This window comes from Pinus tabuliformis, chromosome 9 (genome assembly GCF_031772625.1).
Source record: "Pinus tabuliformis cultivar Carrire ecotype Pingquan chromosome 9, CPIR1, whole genome shotgun sequence".
NCBI lineage: Eukaryota > Viridiplantae > Streptophyta > Pinopsida > Pinales > Pinaceae > Pinus > Pinus tabuliformis.
The window spans coordinates 1,117,330,097-1,117,340,566 of record NC_142307.1 but is presented as its reverse complement, the minus strand read 5'-3'; positions in this window follow the sequence as shown (position 1 = coordinate 1,117,340,566).

The window sequence follows — 10,470 nt, the reverse complement described above, 5'->3', positions numbered from 1 at the left end:
AATCAAGCCAGCCACTTAACAGGGTAGCGTTGTACCAGAATTAATTACCATTTTCATGATGGAAGGAGAATTGTGTCCTTATATGCAATCAGACAGTTAGAGACAATGGGGATAGATTAAGACACCTCAAGCCCTAAAAATCTCGAGAGCATTGTAAAGAGCTATAAATAGCTGAAAGTAAGATGTAATCAGGGTTCAACTTCTCGAGACTATGGAGACTCTACTACTCAAGCTTCTCATCTTCATTCATCAGTAATACAAGCTTCTTTTTCTCTTATATGATCAATATTCCAACTTCTCTTCTGTTCTAAGCTTGCACTTGAACAGTCCATTCAGGTTTCTTTTGTGTCAAATGCTAGATAACTCTCATCTTATCTTTGCGTTGGTGTATTAGATTTGCAAGTTTCATTTACTTTCTATAGCTAGCCATCACATGGTTATGTATGTATCTACTGGTATTGTTAGTATTCTCCATTCACTCACTTAATCTACAAACTATTGAGCATTAGTGGTCTAAAACCGTGTAGGCCGAGAGTGTTCATGGATGTCTTGAGTAATAACAGAGTCAAAGTGGTTATCCGGCTTGATCCAGACCATTGCTTATTCCAATAGTTCATAGAACAATATTGAAGATTATGTGTTATCAGGCATCTCCGAGCTGCAACCATAGGAGAGTTTCCTGGAGTGATAACATAATTGGTGCCATTACCGGGGAGAGGAGATTGAAGCTTAGCTTCCCTGGGAGACAACAACTGAAATCTCTGCCCTTGAAGTCCATACACACCAATGGTCCTTTCCAGCAGTGGGGTTTAGATTTCATAGTGGAGATTAATCCACATTCCAGTGGCCAGCTGTTACAGGAAAAAGTGTCTACATAGAACTGCTTATCCCACTAAGGTGTGATAACTACCTTAGAAACAAACAAAGCAAAGCTACTTTCGTTTTTCCTTTATGAAGTATAGATGAGAGAAGAACAAAGAAGACCAACCTCTGTCTTGCGCTATTCTCCTAGTCCGATTCCTCTCTCTCTTGATAGTCTTTCGCTACTTGTTCCCTTGCACGCCCAGCTTCACAAAGTACCTATAAGATCATAGTAGCATAACACTATAAAAGAACATGGATCTATAATCATAAACAATCTAGGATCAGATGTAAATTGACCATACAAATGCAGCAAACATGAATGACACAAGAGTATGGAGGAAAACTTGAATAGATTTTATTGATAAACAAGAAAGAGCCAAGGGGAGTTACAACCAGTTTTTCTAACCCAGCATCATCCTCTCAGAAAGGAAGCCCCTCTTCACCTCATACAAAGTTTAGATCACCCAACAATCTAATGTTCTCTCAAGAAACCAACAATAATTCCTTACAATATGAAAAATTCCAGCCTTTGGATCTCTGGGATGAGGGATCCATATATAGATATCTGTAACGGAGATGAGTCAGCTTGTGATTTGATTAGTGTCTTCCCTCTGATAGTTCTTACTTCCACTTGGAGATTGATGATCTCTTACTCATCCTTGGTCGAATTCAGAGAGGCAAGTGTCACAGGAGAAGTTTCTGGAAGTTTCCATTGCCTCTCCACCTCGCGGAATGACACTGCCATTTGTCACTTCTCGCCCATCACACCCCATAGAAGGGCTTTTTGAAATGAAACACACCCACACAGTGTGTTTAGGTGAGATGCAACGCACTTTGCCTATGGAGCAGCTGAAATGATCCTGTTTTGACCAATTCTGAGCAGTTTTTCATGGAAAACTTCTGGGAGAAGCTGTAATCAGTTGACCTTGCTCCTTTAGGGGTTAGAACAACACTTTTAGGGACTTAGGTGTTATAGACATTTTTGTGCCTCACAGCTCTGAGCATGAAATGTCCATAAACCAAGGGATCCAAAGTACCTAAATGTGTTGTTCCTGCCCCTAAAGGAAAAAGGCCAGCAAACCACAGCTTCTCACAGAAGTTCTCCACCAGAAACTACTCAGAAACAGTCAAATCAGGATCATTTCAGTGGCTCCACTAGCCACCTGCGTTGCAAAGCACCCCAGTACACTAGCTAGGTGCATTGCAACGCACCCAAATGCACTACCAGGGTGTGCTGAGCGGGAAATGACAAATGGCAGTGCCATTCCGCGAGGTGTAAAGACTATGGAAGCTTCCAGAATCTTCCTCCATGACACTTGCCTCACTGAGTTCGACCAAGTGATGAGTAAGAGGCTCTCAGCCTCCAAGTGGAAGCAAGAACTGACAGAGAGAGAGGACACTAGTCAGATGACAAGCTGACTCATCCTCTCTCCAAACATCTATATATGGATCCCTCATCCCAGAGATCCAGAGGCTGGAATTTTGTACATTGCAGAGAATTGCTGTTGGTTTGAGATTAGTGCATTGGGTGCTTTATGCTTTGAAAGGAGGTGAAGAAGGGATTCCTTTGCTGGGAGGTTGATGCTGGATTGGAACTCACTTGGTTGTATCTCCTCCTGAACCTTGTTATTTCATCAATAAAACTATTTGAGTTTCTCCTACATGCTGATGTGTCTTTGATGTATGATTGCATTAGTATGTTTAGCTTATTTCTAATCCTAAGCTAGTTATGAATATGAATCCATGTCTTTGTGTAGTTTTCCCCTTTTGTGATCTTGCAGGAACTTGGTGAAGCTGGGCAAGCGAGAAAGCAAGTAGCTGGGAGCTCTCAAAGAGAAGAGAAATTGGATCAAAGGACAAGCGGAAGACACCGGTTAGTCCATCTCATCTCTCTTCATTCTTAATTCATAAAGAAGAATACTAGAATAGTTGTTTCTGTTTGTTGCTAAGGCACTATCACACCTTAGGTGGATAGGGTCGTCCTAAATAGGCACTTTTCCCCACAACAAATTGGCGACTCCGCTGGGGAGATCTGTCTAATCATTTTATTTGTGTTTCTATTACTGTTTGTTTCATAGACTTAAGAGCAGCAATCGAACTGCATCTGCCATTTTCAGATGCAAAGTAGACAACTGCTGCTTTGATCCAATCACTGGATTTGTCTATGATTTGAACAATGGATTCACAAATGATCTGATAACCCTTTGTGATAGCTCTTAGCCCTCTTTCAAATCATCCCTTTGATTTTACCTTGCTTGTTGCTTTTATTTGGCCTGAAACCATAGATTAAACTGCAAACCGTGACCCAGAACCCGGAGAGAACTCTCGTTTCTGCTCTAGCACAGGCTCTGTGAAGAGACTCTGCATTTCAACGCAGGTCCCAAGAGGGCTACCTGCGCTGCAATTCAGTTTCTCTGTTAGACAGGTGCGCTGATCAGCCTTTGCCCTGTGCAGCTGAGGTTCTTTGCTCTGTTTTGCCCAGTTTTGATCTCTGATTTTTGCAGCCTGTGACCAGTATAGGTACCTGTCTGAAAACCCCTTTTCTCTGCCTTAATTCCGCCTCCTTTGTACAAAAAGACTGTGAGTGTTTTTATGTGCTTGTGGCATCATTTACAGTTTTCCATTGCAAAAGTGAAATAGTCATACTGTAGCCTTTGATTCAGATCTGTTGATTTTGGTCTTAGGAGAAAGTTCATTGGCTGTTGACAGTTGATTATACATTTACTTTTGCTTTTGGTTTGAGTTTGTCACTTTTAAGTGTCGAAACAAGTGTTTATTTCGAAAATCGTAAAGTGTCGTAATCTCCTCTACCTTTTTGATTTCGAAAAAGTAAGCTTGTTTGTGTTTGTCATTTAAAAGCAAATTCAAAGTTGTACAAAAACTTTCTTTTTAGGCATCAATATTAAGAAAGTGAAAAACAAACACATGCATTTGTGCGTTTGCATATTGATAGTTTGTATGGCTTGATTTAGGAAAAGCGCATTTACAGTGTGCTATTTTCTCTTTGAGAAAAGATGGTGTCTTTCTTTTCCCCTTGTAGCTAGGATTTTCATTGTTGAAAAATAGATAAAGATTTGCTTATCATCTTTTAGATTGCATTTAGGAATTACATCTACATCTCGTGGTGAACCTCAAAAGGCAAACTTCTAAGAAAGATCAACTTAAAATAAACTGAATGAACCTAACAACGCTTTGTAACTTAACGCACAACATAGAGGTCTAGGCTAGAGACGTGTTCCGGCGTCGTAAAACCTGGTATCTGTTGGCCTCGCTGATGGTTGGGTGATTCCTCCTGAGAGACCAAAAGTGCCAGTACGGATTGTGCTCCCACGTACTGTCGAGTATATATTGGGAGACCCCTATAGGCTTAAAACCTTTTATCCATAGGAAGCCGTGTCGGCCGCCCTACTGATCGCAATGCACCGAACACAGCATTTGGGAAGATTGACTGCCGTACCGTAAAACGTATTCTGCAGTTTTTTGATTGGTTTGGCACACCCTCTACCTAGATCTCCTGAGCAGTTCCTTTTGGCCTTTTTCAGACTCTATAACGGAAAAAGTCCATTCGAGCATTTGTCACTTCGGGCTCGCTAAAACATCGAAGGTGACTAGAGTCATCTTTTGTGTTTTCTCGACTCTTTAAAATTGAAAAAACAAGTTGTGTATAAAGCGTCATAAAAATTTTTTTAAACAGAATACTCATCACCCTTATTCCCGCGTTGATCTTTCAGTTGAGAAAATGGAGCCCTCCAACCAAGGAATTCCCCTTGGTGGAAATCCTAGTCCCTTCTCCTCTTGGGGAGATGTTGGAGCGCCCCATATGGCCACCTTGTCGCTTCCAGGACTGACAATTGGCCTGCCTGTCTGGCTCTTCTCAACTAATGTCGTTCAAAACACCACTATTCCTGAACAATCGAATCAGTAGCTAGACCAGTCCAGAGTTACCCACCAACCTTCTACTTCTTCTAATTCCTCCTCTCCTCCTTCCTCTTCGCTTGATGGAGCTGGCAAAGCCAAAAGCCAAGTTCCTAAGGAGAAGAAGGAAAAGAAGAAGAAAGAGAAGAGGAAGAAGGAGCCAAAGGCGAATGGGGGCAGACGAGTGGTGTCTAACGAAAATCCACACACTGCACTGACCAGGCCTAAATCGCCATGTGTCATATGCAAGGGAGACCACTTTCACAGAGATTGTCCTTACATCCCTCGGATACTAAGGGACTGGTCTCCCCGCTTGCACAATCCGGTGGCGTCAACCTCTGATAGCCATGTTGACAGCACACCGTCAACTAGTGAAAGTGAAGCCATAGGACAAAGAGGGAAAGCTAGATTTCCCTGTAAACTGTGTGAAGGCGACCATGCCATCCACCGCTGTCCCTTCTTAGACGAGGCTAAAAGAGTTTTGGAAGATCGCCCGGTTTTACCGGTGCGACTTCCTCCTGGATATCAAAAACTCCTGTGAAGTCCTTCACCAGTTGAAAACCCGGCTGGCCCACTCAGGTGGTCAGCCGAAGCATCTATCATTGAGGATAAACCATCTGAATCCATACCTGACGAAATTCAAAAGGTCAAGGTGGCAGTTGACCCGGTCTTGCCTTCAGAGGTTCGATCTTCGAATGATACCATCACAGAGGAGAATAAAGATGACACCGTCCAAATTCTCTTCATCAACACTGACTCCGATGAACAAGGGGGCAGTTTACCCATTCCTTTATCGCAGGAAGGAAATTCGTCAGATCCATACCCGGCCGTCTACTCGGTCCCACCTCCAAGCAACCTAGTTGTATCCTTCGACTGGAATCAACTAGGCAGACCCCGTTTACCCGCAAGCATACCATTCAGAATTATCGTCCAAATATATAGAATGGTCATGGCTGGTACCATCATCAATGAAGGGGCTTCTGTGAGTATCCTTTCCTCTACTGCTTGGAAAGTGCTTGGTTTGCCATCGCTTTTTCCTGAGATGAGAAATCTGACAGGCTTTGATAAAGGAACCAGTCGACCTTTATGGATTCTTCCCAATGTGCCCATAACATTGAAAAGGAAGACCGTTCAAATGAACGTGATGGTTGTTCAAGGACCCTTGGATTATAACCTACTCCTTGGACGAGACTATATTTATTGCGTGGAAGCCATCGTCTCCTCACTCTTTAGAGTAATGTGTTTTCCGCACGAAGGAAGAGTGGTCAAGCTCATGGACCAGCTTTCATTTCCCGGATCACGCATCGCAAATAGTCATATACCATCCCTAAATGGTCTCTTCACGCAAGAAATGTCTCAACCCACGGTCCGTCCTCCCGATGAGCGCAAGTAATCCGGAAGGATATGACTGGAACCCAGGGGGCATGCATCCTGGTCTGCTTCGGCAGGAAAACTTCGGGTATAGGGTAGGTTTCCGCGCGAGAATATGACTAGTCTGTACCCTGTCCGTCTTGGAAGATGGGTTATTCTAGAAAAAGATTCTCTTGTCAAAGTTATGTGAATCGGCGGGCATCGTCATTCACCTTTGTTTATTTCGGTAGACATCGCCGAGGAAGTGTTTTGTTTGCTGCGCAAATGAAACGATATTTGGTAACCTGAAAGAGGTAGGCCTCTCTCGGTAAAACAAATGTTTTGGCGGATTTGAAGTAGAGGTAACCTTGAAATCGTATTTTATACCTGGGGGCATGCAAACCTTTTGGAGTGCAAGCAAGGGGCGTCTATTTATTTTTTAAATTTTTAGGTCCTCCCTTTAAACTTGTAGGCTAACCCTTTAAACTCGTAGGATTAGTCGTTTCCGAGCTTGCATAAAGAAAGGATCCGGGGCAAAGCTTTGTAAGGTGCAAGCTCCATAAAAAATGGCATCTTCAATGAGACATTCTTATCATATGACTGGATTATTCGAGCAGTTTTAGCACATAGTTCATGCTCGTTAAAAAATAAATGCAAGATCCGAGCAGTTTTAGCACATAGTTCATGCTCGTTAAAAAATAAACATAAGATCGAGAAAATGTTTCAATCCACGTTTAAGCTCGTTAAAAAATGAACTATCCTCCGGTAAATGACCACCGTGAATGTAGTACTTCAGCCATTAAAGCCTTGGTCGTGTTTGCACCGTCACCTCCACTTTTCATTTGGCCGATCATTCACCTCCATTTGATTGTTTACCCATTTTGAGGAACAGCTGCGAAGAGTGATTTCACTAGCCATCCTTGTGACACTGCCGTGATTGGAAAATTCCAAACCTTACCTGGAATCAGCTGCTACCCATTTTATCACTCGTTCCTCAAAAGACGAGTCTTCTTTAAGCTCTTTTCATCTGACTCGTAAAATATGAAAAGATTGCCGAGTTTTGGCCTTCCAGCTCGTTAAAGCGACCGAAAGAGCTATCCCTCCTATAGATTTCAATCTTTTTGGACCTGAGGGATTATTGCACAAAAAGATCGAGCGCTTGTTTTGTTTGGCTCGTTAAAACTATCGAAAATTCATCCCTTCTGTATTGTTTTATACTTTTTCGGACTTAAGGGATTAGATGACGAAAAAGGACTTCTGGAGTTAACTTTATGTACCTTTTCAGACTCTCTAAAAATGAAAAGGACCGAGTTATCCTTGTCGTTAGACTCGTTAAAATCATTAAATAGCAACAAACTTGTCTTTAGACGAGAACGAGTTTCACTATCGCTAGGCTCGTTAAAACATAGCGATGGGTTTGCCCGAAGGGCAAATTATAGAACAAGCATATGTTATCCTCCTCAAGCTTGACAAAAATAAAGAGGTACTGGTTAGCAATGATTGGGGAAAAATTGGGAAAAACTCAAAGAAACTTTATTGGTAGCAAGTCGCTCTTGAACATGACACTTCTCCTCCGTACCACAATCGGGTTAGGTTGTTTCATTCATCGGTCACATCACCATGGTCTAGCCATACCATCCATACTTGGGGTAAATGCTACCGATCCATCGCATAAGTGTCGCCACATGTTCAAGAGAAGTCGTTTAGAGAAGTCACCTGTGTCCCATCCACTACCATACATTATACTCTTTCATGACCGCCACCCTGAATCATATATCATCAGATCGTTTTCACCTCCAACAAAATCATTTGCTCCGTTCTGTGTCATTGATGTGGGATTCATTAAGGCCCTCCTTTGACGGATTGCTTCTTATCGACATCAGCTCATTATCCAAGAAGTTGATCTAGGAACACCCCCTTCAGTACTTTGGAGCTTGCATGCCTCAATGGCAAGCTTCTCACTTCCGGCGACAGGTATACATCAATGACCTTCGACCGAAAGATTTTGCGTGGTGTTCGACGCCAAGTCCCCTATTCACACCACGTGAATTGTACTGCAGTACCTTGAGGGTCATCATCATTATCGGTGATTCCTCTCGCGCTTGTTAACAGTTTACATCATTGACTGGTAATCAAGCGATGTCTTTCCATGTTCGACTTCAAAGCATTTCTCGCATGGATCGACTTGTACTTAGAGTGAAGATCGGACGAGATTGAAGACCCCGGATCTAGTTTCATCCATCCGGGCTACGATATATATTCAGGAAAATAAATACATGGAAATGTACAGCCTTGCAGCACAGATAATCATCCTACCAAAAGGATGATGGCTCTATCAGAATCATCAGTCTACCATCAGACGATTGTCTGTTCTATGTACATGAAAATGAATTTATAAAGCTGAGCATGGGAATGCCCACCTCAGCTAGATCATGAAAACAGTATGAAAATAATGTATTGTATTGTATCTTATTACAGGTCTCCTCCCAGCATTGAAAGAACTTCGGATCCTCCTAATAAAGCATTTCACCCGATAAACGGCCTCATACTTTAGGGGGCAACTGTTATAGACATTTTTGTGCCTCACAGCTCTGAGCATGAAATGTCCATAAACCAAGGGATCCAAAGTCCCTAAATGTGTTGTTCCTGCCCCTAAAGGAACAAGGCCAGCAAACCACAGCTTCTCACAGAAGTTCTCCACCAGAAACTGCTCAGAAATAGTCAAATCAGGATCATTTCAGTGGCTCCACTAGCCACCTGCATTGCAAAGCACCCCAGTACACTAGCTAGGTGCGTTGCAATGCACCCAAATGCACTACCAGGGTGCGCTGAGCGGGAAATGACAAATGGAAATGCCATTCCGCGAGGTGTAAAGACTATGGAAGCTTCCAGAATCTTCCTCCATGACACTTGCCTCACTGAGTTTGACCAAGTGATGAGTAAGAGGCTCTCAGCCTCCAAGTGGAAGCAAGAACTGACACAGAGAGAGGACACTAGTCAGATGACAAGCTGACTCATCCTCTCTCCAAACATCTATATATGGATCCCTCATCCCAGAGATCCAGAGGCTGGAATTTTGTACATTGCAGAGAATTGCTGTTGGTTTGAGATTAGTGCATTGGGTGCTTTATGCTTTGAAAGGAGGTGAAGAAGGGATTCCTTTGCTGGGAGGTTGATGCTGGATTGGAACTCACTTGGTTGTATCTCCTCCTAAACCTTGTTATTTCATCAATAAAACTATTTGAGTTTCTCCTACATGTTGATGTGTCTTTGATGTATGATTGCATTAGTATGTTTAGCTTATTTCTAATCCTAAGCTAGTTATGAATATGAATCCATGTCTTTGTGTAGTTTTCCCCTTTTGTGATCTTGCAGGAACTTGGTGAAGCTGGGCAAGCGAGAAAGCAAGTAGCTGGGAGCTCTCAAAGAGAAGAGAAACCGGATCAAAGGACAAGCGGAAGACACCGATTAGTCCATCTCATCTCTCTTCATTCTTAATTCATAAAGAAGAATACTAGAATAGTTGTTTCTGTTTGTTGCTAAGGCACTATCACACCTTAGGTGGATAGGGTCGTCCTAAATAGGCACTTTTCCCCACAACATTAGGAGCCCTTGGTTTATGGACATTTTATGCTTGGGGTTGTAGTGCCCAAAAATGTCTATAACAGTTGCCCCCTAAAGCATGAGGTCGTTAATCTTTTGATGTCGGGTGAAATGCTTTATTATGAAGATCCGAAGTTCTTTCAAGCTAGGAGGAGACTTGTAATAAGATACAATACAATACATTATCTTCATAATATTTTCATGATCTAGCTAAGGCGGGCATTCCCATGCTTAGCTTTATAAATTCATCTTTATGTACATAGGACAGACAATCGTCTGAGTGTAGACTGATGATTCTGGTAGAGCCATCATCCCTTTGATTGGATGATTATCTGTGTAGCAATGATGTACATTTGATGTCTTTATTTCCCTAAATATATATCACAGCCCGGATGGATGAAACTAGATCTGGGGTCTTCAATCTCGTTCGATCTTCACTCGAAGTACAAGTCGATCCATGTGAGAGATGTTCTGGAGTCGAACATGGAAAGACATCGCCTGATTACCAGCCAATGATGTAAGCTGTTAACAGGCGCGAGAGGAATCACTGATAATGATAATGACCCTCAAGGTACTGTAGTACAATTCACGTGGTGTGAATAAAGGACTTGGTGTCGAACACCATGCAAAATCTTTCGGTCGAAGGTCATTGATGTATACCTGTCGCCGAAAGTGAGAAACTTGCCATTGAGGCATGCAAGCTTCAAAGTACTGAATGGGGTGTTCCTAGATCGACTT